The 19009-nt window shown below is 39.0% G+C and overlaps 2 long non-coding RNA genes and 1 other non-coding gene across 3 annotated transcripts; all 3 read right to left on the reverse strand.

Moving 5' to 3' along the window:
- Positions 1–4377: 4377 nt before the first annotated feature.
- Positions 4378–4508, reverse strand: LOC135363717 (small nucleolar RNA SNORA63). Its single transcript, XR_010409784.1, has one exon. It is a non-coding gene; the product is annotated as a small nucleolar RNA SNORA63 (small nucleolar RNA).
- A 9548-nt stretch (positions 4509–14056) lies between these two features.
- On the reverse strand, positions 14057–15989 carry LOC135363631 (uncharacterized). Its single transcript, XR_010409498.1, has 3 exons — positions 15895–15989; positions 14655–14773; positions 14057–14215 (listed from the first exon to the last, which is right to left on the reverse strand). It is a non-coding gene; the product is annotated as an uncharacterized LOC135363631 (long non-coding RNA).
- A 189-nt stretch (positions 15990–16178) lies between these two features.
- LOC135363632 (uncharacterized) lies at positions 16179–18752 on the reverse strand. Its single transcript, XR_010409499.1, has 2 exons — positions 18626–18752; positions 16179–16264 (listed from the first exon to the last, which is right to left on the reverse strand). It is a non-coding gene; the product is annotated as an uncharacterized LOC135363632 (long non-coding RNA).
- Between the last annotated feature and the right edge of the window lie 257 nt (positions 18753–19009).

Here is a 19009-nt window from a genome sequence, read left to right on the forward strand (position 1 = left end):
ATTCATTCCCTTGATAACAAAACCAGATAAAGACATGACAAGAACGGGAAACTATAGACCAATATCTGTCATGAAAATAGATGTAAACTTTCTCAGTAAAATACTGGCAAAGAGAATGCAGCAATGTGTAAGAAAGATTTGTACATCATGACTAAGTGGCATTTATTCTAGATAGACATGCAAGGTTCAACATTAAAAAATCAGTTATACCAACAGGCTAAAGAAGAAAAATCACATGATCATATCAACACATGTAGAAAAACATTTGACAAAATCCAATATCAAGTTTTTTTGTTTTGTTTTGTTTTTGTTTTATTTTGATTTTTTAAAGTAAATTCTACTTCCAACGTTGGGCTCGAACTCACGGCCCCAAGATCAAGAGTCACATGCTCCACTGACTAAGCCAGCCAGGCATTCCCAATATCAAGTTTTGATTTAAGAAACAAAAACAAAAACAAACAAACAAAAAACCCCAAAAAGCCCTCAGCAAACTAAGAATAGAGGAAACTTACTCAAATTGATAAAGAACATATACAAAAAACCTACAACCAGCATCATCATAAATGGTCAGAAATTAAATGCTTTCCCCCAAGACTGAGAACGAGACAAGAATGTTCCCTCTCATTATACTCCTATTCTACATCATATGGGAAGCTTAGTTAATGCAACAAGACAAGAAAAGGAATGTATAAAAATATTGGGAGAAAGAAATAAAACTGTCTTTGTTCACAGATGACATGATTTTCTATGTAGAAAACCCCAAATAATCCGCAAACCTGTGGAACTAATAAAAGATGATAGTAAGTTTGCAGAATACAAAGTTAACATACAAAACTCAATTGCTTTACTATATGTTATCAATGAACAATTGCAATTTGAAGTTAAAAATCACAAACTTAGGTATAAATCTAACAAGGTATAAATATATAAGAACTACAAAATTTTGATAGAAATCAAAGAACAGCTAAATAAATTGAGAAATATCCTATGTTCATGGTTCAGAAGACTCAATATTATTAACATGTCACTTCTTTGCACTTGAACTATAGGTTTAACACTGATTAAAATCCCAGCAAGGTTATTTTGTGCATATTGACAGAGTGATTTTAAAGTTTACATGGAAAGGCAGAAGATCCATAATAACCAACACAATACTGAAGAAGAATAAGAGTCAGAGGACTGAGACTACCCAACCTAAAGACTTATTAAAAAGCTACAGAGGGTGCCTGGGTGGCTCAGATGGTTGAGTGTCTGCCTCCGGCTCAGGTCATGATCCCAGGGTCCTGGGATCGAGTCCCGCATCGGGCTCCCTGCTCCTTGGGAGCCTGCTTCTCCCTCTGCCTCTCTGTCTCTCATGAATAAATAAATAAAACCTTAAAAAAAATAAAAAATAAAATAAAAAGCTACAGAAATGAAGACAATATGGTATTAGTGAACAAATAGACACATAGATGAGTGGAACAGAATACAGAGCTCAGAAATAGACTGATTCAAATATAGTCAATTGATCTTTGACAAAGGAGCAAAAGTAATTCAATGGAGAAAAGTAGTCTTTAACTAATCGTGCTGGAATAATTGGATATCTGCATTCAAAAAATGAATCTAGATGCAGATGTTACACTTTTCACAAAAATTAACTCAAAATGGATCAAGACTTAATTGTAAAACTCCAAACCATAAACCTTCTATAACATAGGAAAAAAAATCTAGGTTACCTTGGGCTTTTAGATATGAAACCAAAAGTATGATCTATAAAAGCAAAAGCTAATAAGTTATGTTTCATTAAAATTTAAATCTTCTGCAAGAGACACTATTACAAGAACGAAAAGACAAGCTGAAGACTGGGAGAAAAATCTTTGCAGAACACATACCTGGTAAAAAGGACTTGTATTAAAAATATATAAAGAACTCTTCAAAGTAATTCAACCATAAGAAAACAAACAACTCAGTTGAAAAATGGACAAAGGATTGGAAGAAACACTTCACTAAAAAAGACAATACAGGGACGTCTGGGTGGCTCAGTCAGTTAAGCGCCTGCTTTTGGCTCAGGTCATAGTCCCAGGGTCCTGGGATCAAGTCCTACATCAGGCTCCTTGCTCAGCAGGAAGCCTGCTTTTCCCTCTCTGCCTGCCCTTCCCCCTGCTTGTGCTCTCTCTCTCTCTCTCTGACAAATAAATAAAATCTTGAAAAGAAAAAAGTATTTTTTTTAAAGATTTTATTTATTTATCTGACAGAGAGAGACACAGCGAGAGAGGGAACACAAGCAGGGGGAGTGGGAGAGGGAGAAGCAGGCTCCCCGCAGAGCAGGGAGCCCGATGCGGGACTCGATCCCAGGACCCTGGGATCATGACCTGAGCTGAAGGCAGTCGCTTAACCAACTGAGCCACCCAGGCGCCCAGAAAAAAGTATTTTTAAAAAGACAATACAGATGGCAAATAAGCATATTAAAATATGTTGGACATTATTATATGTTTAGGGAATTGCATATTAAAACAAGGAGACACCACTGTACACCTATTAGAATTTTTAAATTCCAAAAACCTGATAATATCAAATGCTGGTAAAGATGTGGAATAATAGGGACCTTCATTATTGCTGTGGGAATGCAAATAACAGTTACTTGGGAAGTCAATTTGACAGTTTCTTAGGAAAGCTAAACTTCATTTTACCATACAATCCAGCAGTCACGCTCCTAGGTATTTACCCAAATGAGATGAAAACTTCTGTCCACACAAGAAACTGCACTTGGATGTTTATAGCAGCTTTAGTCATAATTATGCAAAACCTGAAACAATCAAGATGTCCCTTAATATGTAAATGGATAAATAAACTATGTTGCATCTATACAATGGAATACTTCAGTGATCAAAGGAAATGAACTATCAAGTCACAAAAAGACATGAAGGGATCTTAGATGCATATTGCTAAGTGAAAGGACTAAGTCTGAAATGGCTCCATATTATTTGATTCCCAACTATATGACATTCTGGAAAAGGCAACACTATAGAGATAATAGAAAGATCAGTGTTTGTTGGGGTTTCTGTGCTGAGATGGAGGAGTAATGAATAAATGAAGCATGGGGATTTTTAAGGTGGTGAAACTATTTTGTACCATCCTTTAATGTTGGATACATGCCTGACATCCCAAGTTATTTCCCCCTATACTTCTAAGTTTTCTCCTCTTTGGACCAAAAGAAAAGGATGTCACAGAGAGAGAGGAGAGGGAAGGCAGGAAGAATGAAACAGGACAAAAGAAAAAGTTAATACAACATACGTGCAACATATAATTACTTTCTGTTCTTCACAGAATTACTTTTCCTCCCTGTTACATTTACCTAGTTACTTGTTTTCATCTACTTAGAAAATTCAACTGTAAAATATCTGTTTAATATCTGAAATGTCTGAAATTCAATAGGGACCCCAGGGAAACTTTTCATCAAGGCCATGTAAATACATCCTTGTTTTGTCTACTCCTGGTGTGATTAAATCACAAATAGAGCTTTTTTTGTATTGCCGACATAAAATGCAATTGATCTTAGTGTGGAACACAGATACTACGATAGCATTTATACCAAGAAAACTTGAAACTTTTCCTCTTCTTTCATTATTTCTTTATAACTTAGAAGAAAAGCCATTTTTATTCATATCAGAAAAGACTTTGGCATTAAATGCTAAGAAATAAAGGCTTAAGTGGTAAGGAACTGACTGAGTTTGATAGCCTTCATGGTCCAAAAACATCAACTGCTTTAAAAAATAGTGTTATCTAGGACTAAAGTGTTCTTTGAATGGAAATTTTTTTTTAAATAAAGGGAAATATTAGTGATGTTTTAGCAGCAATTTTTGAAAGTAGTCAAAAGTTGCTCTAGTATACATCGTCATGAATTTATTGTAAGTGACTAAAATAATTTAGACTCCTGCTTAGCTCTAAGCAAAATCCAGTTAAAATAGGTGCTTAGTACTTTTGAAGCACATGGGCTCCCTGGGAATGCATCAGTGAATATTATTTGTGCCTTTAATGAGTCATCAACATTTGGGAGGATAAGCTTTTTTTTTTTTTTTTTTTTTCTTTAAAAAGCATGATAATGTGGTTTTTTTTTATTCTTATGTTAATCCCCATACATTACATTAGTTTTATTTTATTTTATTTTATTTTATTTTATTTTAAAGATTTTATTTATTTATTTGACAGAGAGAGACACAGCGAGAGAGGGAATACAAGCAGGGGGAGTGGGAGAGGGAGAAGCAGACTCCCCGCTGAGCAGGGAGCCCGATGTGGGGCTCGATCCCAGGACCCTGGGATCATGACCTGAGCCGAAGGCAGACGCTTAATGACTGAGCCACCCAGGTGCCCCTCAAGTCAGTGTTTTACTTGGTAAACATGTCTGAGACCATGCATCCCTGGCTGCTAAGCACCATGGCGGACAGGGCTAGAAAGGTAACAGCTTTAGTTTGAGCAGGGGGCAAAGACAAGGCAGCACTTTACAGCTACATTGTAACTAGATCCTGCATACAACATTAGTTTTAAATGAAGTGTTCCATGATTCATCGTTTGTGCATAACACCCAGTGCTCCATGCAGAATGTGCCCTCCTCAATACCCACCACCAGGCTAACCCATCCTCCCACCCCCCTCCCCTCTAGAACCCTCAGTTTGTTTTTCAGAGTCCATCGTCTCCCATGGTTCGTCTACCCCTCTGATTTCCCCCGCTTCATTCTTCCCCTCCCGCTACCTTCTTCTTTTTTTTTTTTCTTAACATATATTGCATTATTTGTTTCAGAGGTATAGATCTGAGGTTCAACAGTCTTGCACAATTCACAGCGCTTACCAGAGCACATACCCTCCCCAGTGTCTATCACCCAGTCACCCCATCCCTCCCACCCCACCCCCCACTCCAGCAACCCTCAGTTTGTTTCCTGCAATTAAGAATTCCTCATATCAGTGAGATCATATGATACATGTCTTTCTCTTTTTGACTTATTTCACTCAACATAATACTGGGAGGATAAGCTTTTATTGTCCGTGTTTTAAAAGTCAGCTACATGAAGTTGATAGAGTATGTACGTTAAATATATCCATTAGTCATGTTTCAGGACATGGAATGTGTATGCAAATATCAGTGTTTCTTTAAATATAAAACAAGAGGAAGATAAGCCTAGTTTTGTAATAAAATACTAATATTTGAATTTTAGCAAGTTAAAAAACTATTAGTTGTTATTTTTGTCCCCTTCCTCCTTCACACCTCTCATTCTTTCCCTCAGAAGACACACAAACTGCTGACCCAGGCAATAGTTTTTAAAATATCAACAGTCTTAGAAACCTCGGGTTCTATAATATTTGATAAGAGTTAGAACAGGCTGAAGGGTAAATCTCCTTTGTCCCCACGTTATCATTCTCTAGCCTGTTTCTCTTTTCAACAGTAGGCTAGGAGTATAACCTCTACCTAATGTTCCTGTTCCCTGAGTGAAATGCCACAATCCTTTTTTTCAAAAGTTAGATGCTGTGTGTGTGTGTGTGTGATTTTGATGGAGATGTGGTGGGAATTCTGGGTTGGGAAAAGGGGGAGGAAAAGAAAAGCAGGTTTTTGCCCTTTTAAAAAAATTGGACAACTTTATTATCACAAAGAACTTTACAAATCTAGACAGCTGTGTTGAAGAAAAGAATTGTGAAAAACGTGTAATTAAGAAAAAAACTGAAAGAGAAGGTAGGATCATTTTAAAAAAAGGCAAGTGAAGTTAAGTCTGTGACTTAAAATTAGTAAAATAAAATATAATGGGTGAGGGTGAAGAACCTAATTTTGGTAAAAGTGTAGTATTGTTACTGGACAGTTCTGAACTCAAGTTGGGCTAGTTGCCACGTGAAAATCAATACTCAAGAGACAAGCTATGGTGGGAAAGGAAAAGGTTGCTTTATTCAGGAAGCCAGCAGCCTGGGGAGATGTTAGACTAACGTCAGGAAGACCATCTTCCCCACCCGGATGAGCCTGGAGGGTCTTAAAGGGGAAGGTGCCGAAAAAGGGAGGGGGGCCTGTGTTGAGGAGAAGCAGGTACCTAGGCTAGTCATTTGTTGACATGACCCTGAACAGACTTGCTGGCATCCGGGGCGGCTGTTTTCAAATGTAGTCAGGCCTTATCTGCTGGGAAGTCTGGTCCTTCACTCTTCAAGGCCCGTGGTCCACAAATCTCAAGGAAAGTAGGTTAGTTCTGCTGCAGACTTGGGTCTGTAAGGCACTTAGGTCAGCAAGCAAGGAGTACATAAGCTTGAAGCAAGTTAACCCTTACGACCAGTAGTTGGAGTGCTGTTACAGGATCTCGGGACCCCTCCTGGCAGTGTCTCATTAAGGACAGTGAACGAGCAGACAGAGGAAGTAGCTAGACCCTGAATACTCAATGGTTGGGGTATTTGTCGAAATTGGCCCCAGGAAATAGGTGCTAATCCAAACAGACTGAGAAGGTCTAATGGACATGACAGCAGCGCGCTAGCAGCCAGGTAAAGAGTGGAAACAGAAGTTCAGGAGAGGAGGTTTGGAGGTTCAGTAGAATGATGGGCAGTTGGTAACAGGCAAATCTTGTCAGTAGGTAGCACTTCTGAAGTCCTACGCATTTTACCAACCTAGTTTGGGATTACGTTTTGACGCCAAAGCATCAACACAGTTATCTAGAAGGAGATGCAAAAGTGAATTGATCCTACATTTTGGCGAATTGGAAAGGAATTCCTTAATCCCCTTTTGCCTCAAGATAGGATTAGCAGAATTTGGAAGTGTGTATCAAATGGTCTCCATGGTGAGTGTGGGGAGGTTGAAGAGACTGTGGACCAGGCAAAACTTTATCAATGGTTTAGGAAGCAGCTGGGAGAGAGGCTAGGCATATGAAGAGAGGGTTGAAAATAAGAAACAGTTTTAAGTGATACACAGGAAGATGGGATTTTAAAAAGATTAGATATGTGAAGTAAAATTAATCAGAAATTGATCCAAGATCTTGAGACTATTTCAAGACTCAAATTCTTTTTAGAAATTACTATTGAGGTTTTCAAACCCACATCAAATAATTTTCCAGTTGGGTTTGATATAAGCATCAAGGTTTGTTTGTAAAACAATTTTTGTAAAGATAGTAGTATTCTAGGACCTGACATGCTTCAGAAATTTTATATCCAAATTAGGAGTTGAATATTCTAGAGTGATTCTGCCATTGTGTTGAGAAATTTTCTTACTCTAAACAAAAAGCCTGATCATAATGTATTACTCAAATGCCTCTAAGGCTAGAACTGACTTAATGCGTGTTAGTGTACAGTTTGAGACTACATCAACAAATAATTTTTTAAATTATAAATATAGTAATCTAACCTAGAATGAGGTTAAGAGAAATACCAGTTAGGGATTTGGCAACCGAGAACTCACAAATATCTCGCTTGTGCTCAAATTTTACTTGCTTTGTTTCAATTTCTATTTTTATTAAAAGCAAAAACAAAAGCAAAAACCCTGCACAATATTTGAATTTATAATCTGTGTTAGATTCTTCTAGTTTAATGTTACATTGGCAGAAAGGATAACAAAAATATCCGTTAAACAACAACAACAAAATATATAGCAAGCATTAGAGTAGTCCTCTAAATGAAGCGTTGAGTTACTCAAATAGTACTTTCCTGTATGAGATTTAATCTCTCTCACCCAGCAGAGGGCTATCAAATTCCAGTAATTTCTATTTACACGCACAACGTATAGTTTATTTCACTCTTCTGTTTTGTTTTCTTTTTTTTTAAGCAGTAAATTATTTTCTCAAAATGGTAATTATTGGGGCACCTGTGCCTCAGTCAGTTAAGCATCGGACTCTTGGTTTTGGCTCAGGTCATGATCTCAGGGTCATGAGAACATTCTCGTGAAGTGGAGTCCGTGTAGGGCTTCATGCTCAGTGCAGTCTGCTTAGGATTCTCTCTCTCCCTCTCCCCACTCCCTCCCACCCCCACACTCTCTCTCAAATAGACAAATAAATCTTTTAAAAAAAAATGGAGATTATCAATATGTAAAGGAGATATACCTGGACCTGCTCTAATTGCATAAGGGGCTGGAGCTGTCTCTGCAAAAACCCCAGCGAGGTGTGGAGGATAATGGAAACTCTCTGCTCTGATCTATCCAAAAAATACTCTTCCAAATTCAAAGTCAGCTCTTCTTGGGTAGAGTTGTAAATATTTTTCCCTCTGTAAAAATCCAAATGCTGACACTGCAGGGAAAATACATAGCAGAATGATGTCCAAGTTACAGAAGTTCCTCCTACTGGGATTGTCTTCAGTTGTAATTGTAATTCCCACTGTGTGGTTGTATGTCTTTCTTGCTTTTATTTTGTTTCAGGAAAGATGGTATTTTATCTCCAATCTTATGAATGAAGAAAGCATTTATTTTAACAGATTTCTTCACAGTATTTCATAGGTGTATCAAATTAATGGACTGGTTAACTGTATACTTCTTTATTTATTGTGGTAATGGGGCCAGTTTTGCCTTCTACTGAAACTGAATTTTAGGGGTTAATTATGAGAGTGAAAAAGCATCCCATCTCTTGACTATTTATTACTTTGCCTTAGCAATAAATCCATCAGCAGAAGAACTTATTACAGAGCCTTCCATTTGGAACTATGCCTACTTGGTGGTCGACTGGTAATTGTTTTTTGTTTTTCCATTCAAAACAATACTTTTGCATCGTGTCCCTTTATTTGTATTGAGGTCTGGTACTGAATTGGTTCTGAATTCATTTAAGTAAAATGAGCATAAAGAGCTGTGTTATTGTGGGGTTAATAAATACTTTCTCAGGCACATGTTGTTGTTTTTTTAATATAAGATTTATTTTTTATGGGGCACCTGGGTGGCTCAGTCGTTAAGCATCTGCCTTCCACTCGGGTCATGATCCCAGGGTCCTGGGTTCGAGCCCCTCATTGGGCTCCCCACTCAGCAGGAAGCCTGCTTCTCCCTCTCCCACTCCCCCTGCTCGTGTTCCCTCTCCCCTAATTCAACAGTGGTATTTGTCAGGGATTCATCTTTATCAAGTCCTTGCAAAGCATTCACATTAATTTTCATAAAACAAGAGCTTTGTTGCACCCATATTTCATTACATAATAGAAGACCTATTTAAATTATGTTATTGTAATAACAAATACAACTGGGATAAAAATGTTGGTAGTAAACATACCTGGCTCTTGGTAAACATATAAATTTACTTGTGGGAAAAGAATGCACACATAGTATAGAATAGCTAGTACACTACAAGCTTTTTTTTTTAAGAAAACTTCTTTCTCTTTTTTTTGTTTCAAGTTTTTATTTAAATTCTAGTTAGTTAACATATAGTGTAATTTGGTTTCAGGAGTAGAATTTAGTGATTCATTACTTACATATAAACACCCAGTGCTCATCACAAGTGCCCTCCTTAATACCCATCACCCATTTAGCCCATTCTTTTACCCACCTCACCTTCAGCAACGCTGTTTGTTCTCTTAACTATAGAATCTCTTATGATTTGCCTCCCCCTCTGTTTTTATCTTATTTTATATTTCTTTCCCTTCCCCTATGTTCATCTGTTTCTTAAATTCCACATATGAGTGAACCCATATGGCATATTTGTCTTTCTCTGACTGACTCATTTTGCTTAGCATAATACACTCTAGCTCCACCCACATTATTGCAAATGGCAAGATTTCGTTCTTTTTTAATGGCTGAGTAATATTCCACCGTGTGCACGCATGTGCACGCGTGTGTGTGTACCACATCTTCTTTATCCCTTCGTCAGTCGATGGACATTTGAGCTCTTTCCATAATTTGGCTATTGTGGATAATGCTGTAAGCTATAAGCTTTTAATATGCAGTGGACCTCACTCAATGTTTATAGAGGGAATGGAGACATTGTTAAATAAAGGTTAAAACTTCTATGTCTTTCCAGAAATGAGGAAAGAAAAAGTTAATTTTCTTTCTGTGAAGACATTGAGAGCTAAGTGTATCACAGGACTTAAAACAGTAAAAACTCTAAAGATGTTTTTTTTTTTAAGATTTTATTTATTTATTTGAGAGAGAGAGAATGAGAGAGCACATGAGAGGGGGGAGGGTCAGAGGGAGAAGCAGGCTCCCCGCCGAGCAGGGAGCCCGATGTGGGACTCCATCCCAGGACTCCAGGATCATGACCTGAGCCGAAGGCAGTCGCCTAACCAACTGAGCCACCCAGGCGCCCTAAAGATGTTTTTATTTTACTAAGTTAACTAGGTTGAATACTGGCTCAAGTGTCTACCTAAACCATCAAGTTTGTTTTCATATAAAATTTTCAACATGTGAAATATATCTTGTATATATATTGTATTGAAATATATATATATTGTATTTTGTATTGAAATATATATGTATATTGTATTTTTTCAGTTACACCTCATCAGATTTTGGTGATTTTTTTGTATTCTCAAATGTTTAAGGATGCAATTTTCTGTTAAGATTTATTCATTATCAAAACTTTCTATTAAAAAATATAGCTTCCAAGGTCCTATAACACATACAGTCCTACAGTACATATTATTTCTATAATTTATTTGATGCTTAATATGCTCATTTACCTAACATTTATTATTATCTGTTCTTATGCAAATTAGTATAGCTTGGTGGAGAGTTAGAGGAAAAAAAGTGAAATAACCTTGAACTCAATGAATTTAGATTACTCAACTTCCCAACTAAGTGATACTACATTGGGGAAACCAGACTGTTCATTTGTTTACTTTTATAACTCATCTCTTTTGTGTCCAGTGGCTTGTCCATACATAGTTCTGTTATTTGAAGTCTTTATGGGTCTGTTTCTCTGTTTTGTTGTTTCTGCTGTGTGCTAGGTTGTCTTTGATTTTTTGCTTGTCACTGTACTTGGAAAATTATTTATGCAAATAATTTGAGGCCAAGGATGAAGGTCACTTTTTTTTTTTTTAAGATTTTATTTATTTGACAGAGAGAGACACAGCGAGAGAGGGAACACAAGCAGGGGGAGGGGGAGAGGGAGAAGCAGGCTTCCCGCTGAGCAGGAGCCCGATGTGGGGCTCCATCCCAGGACCCTGGGACCCTGACCTGAGCCAAAGGCAGACGCCCAATGACTGAACCACCCAAGTGCCCCTGAAGGTCACTTCTTCACAGAAGATGTGTATTTACTGAAGTCTCTGTGGTTAAAAATGATTTGGAGATCATCCTAAAGTTCAAGGCTTGAGTTTTTGTTGAAACTCCAGGCAATAAAACCCAGGTTGTAAATACGCTAGAGTGCTGGTTATTTATTATTCTATCCGTAGCCTAAGAGTTTAGATTTTTGAGGTTTCAGATGATTGTAGGGAGGCCCCCTTATTAGACTATGCACCTTGTATAGACACTGGCCTTTGATTTCTGCCCCCTTGCTTAGGATGTTTTCAAAATCAAAGTTCACATTTTCTAGGGAAATATACTCAGGAAACAAAAACAATTTCTCTGCTTGTTTATCTCCCAGTAGTTCCATTTTCCTTCAGAAATTCCTTATCATGTCACCTATTTGTTGCTTATAAGAAGTTATTTCTATTTTATCCAGCATTCCTAGCTTGTTTCAAGGGGAGGGTTGGTCTGAATGACCTGGCTTCTATTTGCTGGAAACATCCACTGTATAGGTAGGTGCTTCCTCTTTCGGTGATTGATTTGATTTATAAGTGATAGAAACACCATGTCGCCAAAAAGGTTTGATCCTGCCTTACCTTTGAAAATTTCCAGAGAAAGTTTGATTGAATTTTATGCTTTGGTTTCCATATTTATGGACTATGACTTTGCATGAGTAGGTATAAAATGAAAAGTGCTGGTCATGCCTAAAGCAAGAAACATTGACTGCCTAGCAACAGATTTTATTTATAGGTTGATTAAACAAGGGTTGCAATAAAAAGGATAGTTTATATCTGTTGGTGAAGAAATGAAAATGGTTCATGGAAACTCTTTCTGTATCAGTGTATATGTGGGGAGGGCGGGGAGATAGTTAACTAAATGTGGTGGCATCCGGAATCGGTAATAATCCAGATGTTTATACCTTCATAAAAATTACTAACCCCCCGTGGATGCAACAAGAGCCCTTTGTAGCACTTCAGTTTTCTGGTACCAACAGTCCAACCACAAGGGGATTGTTTTTTGAATGGTTGTGTTACTGAAACAACATATTTTATAAGTGTTTTATATTTATTGCTGTATCCATTACATAAAAACTCTACTGGGTATAGAATAGATTGTAGGAATTGCCAAAAGTGTTTATGGCCATGTTTTAGTGATAAGGGCACTGGGTTGGAAAACTGGAGATCTGAAACATCTGTCACTGATTTGAGGTTTGATTTTCAGCAGATTTGGATATACTCTAAGATTACATTTTGCCATCTTTCTATTGTTAATTTTGAAAAAATAATGGGATGTTTTTGCTAATAATTTATTGGCTGGGAATGCTGAGTAAGAAAGCTATAAATCCATGGTCCATAAAAATATAGGATTAATAATCCAGTCATTTAAAGTCCCCATTTACTAGCTTTTAAGCCTTCCTGCTTTATATGCAAATATAAATTATTTCACAAAAATTTAAGAGACACATGGCTTAAATTTGGAGTCACATAAAGGATAACAATTAAAAATAGTTCTGTCTCAATACCATATGATTTCTCTCATATGTGGAATTTAAGAAACAAAACAAATGAACATAGGGGAAGGGAAGGGAAAATAAAATAATATAAAAACAGAGAGGGAGGCAAACCATGGGTAACTCTTAACTACAGGGAACAATCTGAGGGTTGCTGGAGAGGAGGTAGTTGGGGGGGATGAGCTATATGGGTGCTGGGCATTAAGGAGGGCCCTTGCTGGGATGAGCACGGGGTGTTGTATGTGGGTGATGAATCACTGGATTCTGCTCCTGAAGCCAGTGCTGCACTGGATGTTAACTAACCTGAATTTAAAAATAAATAAATAAATAAATAAATAAATAAATAAATAAATAAATAAATAAATAAAATAAATACATGAACAGGTAACCATTAAAAAACAGTTTTGTCTCCATCAAGAAAAATTTATCTTTGCCTTTTGTAAAGAATCTAATTAAAACATGGCCCATCACATTATCCCAATAGCACTTCTTATTCACATTATGCAAATGTAAAAGTTTCAAGTATCAATCCAACTTCTCTCTCCATTACCAATAAAGTTGTTTCTTTTGAGACGCTAAAACTACTAACCTATAACTCCTGAGTAAAAGTACAATGCCTAAAATAAAAATAAAAATAAAAATTTATTTATGGATAAAAGGCACACAAATCTTGTCTTCAGGGATCTTCAGGACTGACAGGCTTACATCTTAACCACAATTTTGTGCTTTTTATTTGACCAAAATAAAAGGGCTAAGAAATATGCCCCGAGTTTTTATGAAAAGCTGGTACAAACTTAAAAGGCAAGTTTTATGTGTTTTAAACCACAACAATAAATTGTCAACAGAAGTTAGAGCTTAACTGCAATGTCTGTCTGATCCAAGATCAGTATGTTTTTCAGAATAACAGTTTATTTATGAGAAGAAAACAGCCCTGAGAAGACATTTAAAGATATGTAGAAATGGTTTAAAACTTGAGGTCAAGCATTTGAAGATTGTGAAGCAGCTTTCTATTTGAGATCTGAACATCTGTAGTTATAGTCAGTGTAGATTGTACATAGTGACTGAGCTGTTGTAGGAAGTCTGAAAATAATTCACTTATAGCAGCTGGATTTTTTTTTAAAGATTTTATTTATTTATTTGAGAGAGAGAGAATGAGAGAGAGGGGAGGGTCAGAGGGAGAAGCAGACTCCCTGCCGAGCAGGGAGCCCGATGCGGGACTCGATCCAGGGACTCCAGGATCATGACCTGAGCCGAAGGCAGTAGCTTAACCAACTGAGCCACCCAGGCGCCCTATAGCAGCTGGATTTTTAAGACTTTATCATTTCCACTAGTGGATCCCTGGTGCTTCTTGACTGGCTCACATTAGGCCCTCAATTGCTGTGTTTGACAAAAAGGTGGCACCAGAGATAGATGCCATGCGGTGAGGAGTGACAGTGAGAAAAAGTTTAATTTAAACAAAGTATCTTTGAAAGGAAATATTAATTCCCAGGCTTTCAATCTAAGATAACATATAGTAAATTAAAAGGAAGACAGATTTTAGCCTTGTGAAGCTTTTCCAATTTCTGAATGAGTTTATTTCTTTATTTCCTGTCAAAGTAAGCACAGAGAAAATAAATTTGATTAAGAAGCCTCAGTGAAGGGATTTTCTGTCAGAAGAGTTTTTCACAATGAGTCAATCCAAGCCCGTCTACACAGGCTGACTCCAGTTTACACAAGCTAGGTTAGTGCATATTTGTTTTTGGTCACCTGGGTTCACACTTTGGGGATGAACGAATGGAGCTGAGGATAGGGGTTAGGGGGATGCAGGAAGAAATAGACTGGGTCTCTCTTTTCCTTGTGAACTGTGGTTTTTCCTTCCCTCTGCTCATTGCAGATGTGGCTACTGCTGGCAATCCCCTGACCATCCTCACAGTCATTTTAGGGCTGCAGTCCATGGTGACAAAATGCTATTTATGACCTACACTTCGTGTGGCTTTCTCTTCTTTATGTAAAGGGATCTCCAGAGGGAAGCTTCTTGTGTACTTACCCTTGTTATTAGCTGGAAGGTTTTCCTTTCTTTCTTTCTTTCTTTCTTTCTTTCTTTCTTTCTTTCTTTCTTTCTTTCTTTCTTTCTTTCTTTCTTTCTTCTTCTTTTTAAGATTTTATCTATTTGAGAGTGAGAAAGAATGAGAGAGAGAGAGAGCATGAGCAGGGTGAGGGGCAGAGGAAGAAGCAGACTCCCGGCTGATCAGGGAGCCTGCCTCGGGGCTCGATCCCAGGACTCAAGCTGGAGGAATACGCCTATCCAACTGAGCCACCCAGGCACCCTTAGCTGGAAAGTTTCTGTGAAACCTCAGAAGTGTTAAGAGCTTGTTTCAGAGGCTGGAAGATGGGGATCTTGAGACCGCTTCTGCTTCCTCATTTTAAACTATAGAATCCACTTATTTTGACTTGGAACTGGGGTGTCCTTGCTTCCATTCCTCAGGCAGAAGTAGAAGAACTATGCCATTTGGATATTCTAATTTTAATCAAATCCCCTCCTTACAGAAACTGTTACGGACAGAAAGTAGTATTAGCAAGCTCTGCTTTATTAATTTTGTGTCATCAATTTGGCCTTTGTATTTGGCTTCAGGTAAAACAAAGTGGGGGTGAGATCTCAATGCTGTCATTGGTTCAGTTTGCTTCACTTTACCTTGACCATTCAAGAGTCTCAGAACACACATGCATCCTCAAATATAGATAAACACCACTGAACTTGAGTAGAATGAACTCTTGGCTCATAGCTCAAGTGAGCAGACCTTTTTTTTTTTTTTTTTTTTCCCTGATTAGGTGATGCTTTAACTGTCTTTGGGGTGCATCTGCTTCTTTTCCCACTTACCACCCACACTCCATTTGTGGTGGAGTGACAATATATGCTGTTTAATTGCATAGCTACTTCTGGGTGAAGCTGGGAGAGAGAAGGGGGATTAAGTTGCATATGGCTAGCTCAGTTGTTATTGAACGATACTCTGACTGATGCCTGATGTCTGCAGAGGATTTTCTTTGGATCCTGATCAATGGAGTGCTGGACACTGAGGACAGCAAATGGCCATTTTCTCTCCTGTCTTTCAAATGAAGTATGTCCTCTCTGAAGGGCAATCTATCTGGGCTGGCTCTCAAGTTTAAATGTAAACGACACTGTGTTCCTTACTTTGAAGGCAGACACAAGCTTATTCCATTGATGGCCAAGAGGCTTTGTGGAAGGAAGCAGATTTTGGTACAAGTTTAAAATTCAGCCAGTATTATACCTCTTCGGGAAGCTTGATGGGAAGACTCCTTTAATGTGGTGCATGCGTCCTTTACATGGCTGGGAGCTCCTGGGACTGGAACCTGGTGCCCTGTCTGTGCAGAGGTCAGCTGGTGAGTGCATCCTGCTCTCTTTGCTCAGATAGACTGACACTGATTTTTTTTTTCCTTCCAAATAGAAATCATAGGAAAATTTGAGCAACTCAAATCTACAAGGAGGTATGGTTTTAAAAACTCATGTTCTCAACAGCTTACTATTGAGTAAGTTAGTCGTAGAGAGACAACGTTACCACTACGTAGGAACGTCTGATGTGCCTGGCACTCCAAAGAGGATTCTGTGCTGCCGTCCATCTCATGTGGAAGCAGTGTGTTCTATAATGGGGGAAAAGATAAATGAAACATTGCGCACTAAGAAAGGACTTTGGTCGGTTTATTTTATTTAAGAATATTCATACCAGTCTGAGATTTCCTGTCTTGTGATTTGAGTAGTAGAGCCCGTGATGGGGCTTTTTGAGCAGGTTCCTTCTCTGAGGTGGGCTGATTTGAGAGTACTTAAACTTGGCCCTCCTGCCATTGCAAACTGTCCCGAGAAAGTGATCTGGAGTGAGTTATTTGCCTTCTAGTGTCCTTAACTATAAAAACACAGTGACTTTCCTTCTCTGCATTGCATCTAAAGATATAATGAGAATATATCAACGAAGTAGTGTAATTACTGCTTTTAAAGTTTTGGCAGTCACGTGCTGTGTGAGGTATTTATGTCAGCCAAACTAACACCCGACAAAGTAACACCTGATTCATTACCTTTTCTTCAAGAGACAAAGTAAAGAAGGTGCTGTCAAACACTGTTGTAGAAAAAGGGAAGGAGGGGCCCCTGGCTGGCTTAGTCCATAGAGCATGCAACTCTTGATCTCGGGGTCATGAGCTTGAGCTCCAAGTTGGGTGTAGAGTTTACTAAAAGAAAGAGAGAGAGAGAAAGAGAGAGAGAGAAAGAAAGAAAGAAAGAAAGAAAGAAAGAAAGAAAGAAAGAAAGAAAGAAAGAAAGAAAGAAAGAAGTGAATCTTGGGGACTAAGACTATTAACCCTGCCTAAAAATTTGTTGTTGTTATCAGATTAAAGTTTTAAAATTTATAATTTCCCTGGCATTAGAAAACAACATAATTCAATTGATACTGTTCAATTTTATAAGTAGGTCTCTAGAGCTCATTAAAGGCTAATGAAATAAACGTGGGTTTTTGTTTGTTTGTGGTTTTTGTGTGTTTTTTGTTCTTGTTTCTTTGTGTTTTGTTTTGTTTTTATAACAGGTACTCCCCACTTTCTTCTCTAGCTGTGCTTGTGATTTTCCACCTTCCTTTTGGGAAATCTACAAGGGGAGAATATATTGTGATATAGAATGAACAGGTTCTAAAGGGACTGGGGAAGGGCATTGTCCCAAAAGAGTCACCCTCACTAACAGGGAAACCACTGTATGTCTGTGGCTCAGCCACATTTTTTGTTGGGACGCGTGTTTTTAAGTTAAAAGGACATCCATGAATCAAAAAAGACTAGTTTAGTTGTAAACATTTTTTAAAAGTGTTTAGAAGGAGAAAAAAATGCCAGATGGTATTAAGAACACCCTGAGCTCCAGTCTCACTGCTTTTTCCCTGAACCACCTTCATTCTTAATGACTGCTTTGACACCATCACTGCTGATTATCTTCAAGTACGTAAGAGGAGAAAATGTTTCAATTATGTTCTATCAAGTGGCAGGGCAATGACTCACCTGGTTAAGAACATATAGGAGTCCTCCCCAAATCCACATATTATCTTCCCAGGAAGCTTAAATGTCTATGTGTGTTTCCTTGCAAAAATGTACAAGATTTTCCAGACCAGGTAGTTAATAGAAGCTGATTTTTTAAAAAGATTTTATTTATTTATTTGACACACAGAGAGAGATAGTGAGAGAGAGAGCACAAGCAGGGGGAATGGCAGGCAGAGGGAGAAGGAGAGGGAGAAGCAGGCTGCCCACTGAGCAGGGAGCCCCATGCGGGACTCAATCCCAGGACCCCAGCACATGACCTGAGCTGAAAGCAGACGCTTAACCCACTGAGCCACTCAGGCACCCCTGATTTTCTTTTTTTTAAGGAGATGAGTCCTCAGCTGTGTAAGTCAGAGAGGGTTATGCTTCCCATACATAAGAAACTAATAATAGTGCTGACTGGAAGTTAACTGCCCTGTATGGGCACCGTGATGGTTCACAGGGCAGTTAACTTCCAGTCAGCACTATTATTAGCAATTATTTTCTCCTTTGACTGACTTTTGGATCTGATCAAGTGCTGGGTTCATCCTGAGTTACCAAGTTGTAGCCTCTTCTTTCACGGTGTCTCCCTTTTGGGTATGTAAACAGGAGCATCTAGAAATATTAATCCCACTTTACTTCATCACATTCCTTAAGGTGAATTCGGTATTTCACAAAAGCCTTTGGTAATGAAATAGTGAGTACCCGTGCGCCTCTTAGAACGAGGGAGAGTGGTGTTGGGTGTCGCCTGCCTCCCCCTCTGCCTTTTCTCCACCTCTGCCCCCCTCCGCCTCTTGTGAGGGCCCCCTCTCTCCCAGGATAACCTGGCTGAGCCCAGATTACGCTGTGCGCTCCCTGACAGCTCCTTTCGAGGCCCAGCTTCATGCAGCTCCCTAATGCAGCCTCCGTAAACGAGGCGCCGAGGACCCGGCGCCTGCCAGCCCTTCCCGGACCGCTCACCCGGGTGCTGCTATCGCGGTGGCGAGGCACTCCAGCCGTGCTCGTGCGCTCCCCGAACGGCGGCGGCGGCGGCGGCGGCGGCGTTGCTTCTTTTCTCGAGGTGAACCTCGGAGGAGGGAAGGGCTGAGATTTAAAAGGCAGGAATTCCTGTCCTGCGCTGCAGCAGGGCTGCCGCGGCGGCAGCACCCGCACCAGCGGCAGCAGCTGCAGCGAGTCATTTGGTGAGACTGCACCATTTTCTTCTCACCCTGCATAGAGGTGTGGTTGGGAGCCGCCGTAAGCTCCCCACGCCCCTAGCAGTTGCACAGACGTGGCCTCTTCCTGGCTCCAGTCGGAAGACACAGACTGTCTGGAGGAGTCCCCAAAGACTGTTCCAACTGGTGA

This window comes from Mirounga angustirostris, unplaced genomic scaffold (genome assembly GCF_029215605.1).
Source record: "Mirounga angustirostris isolate CCGP_5_RB_7025 unplaced genomic scaffold, mMirAng1.0.hap1 SCAF_2, whole genome shotgun sequence".
NCBI classification, from domain to species: Eukaryota; Metazoa; Chordata; class Mammalia; order Carnivora; family Phocidae; genus Mirounga; species Mirounga angustirostris.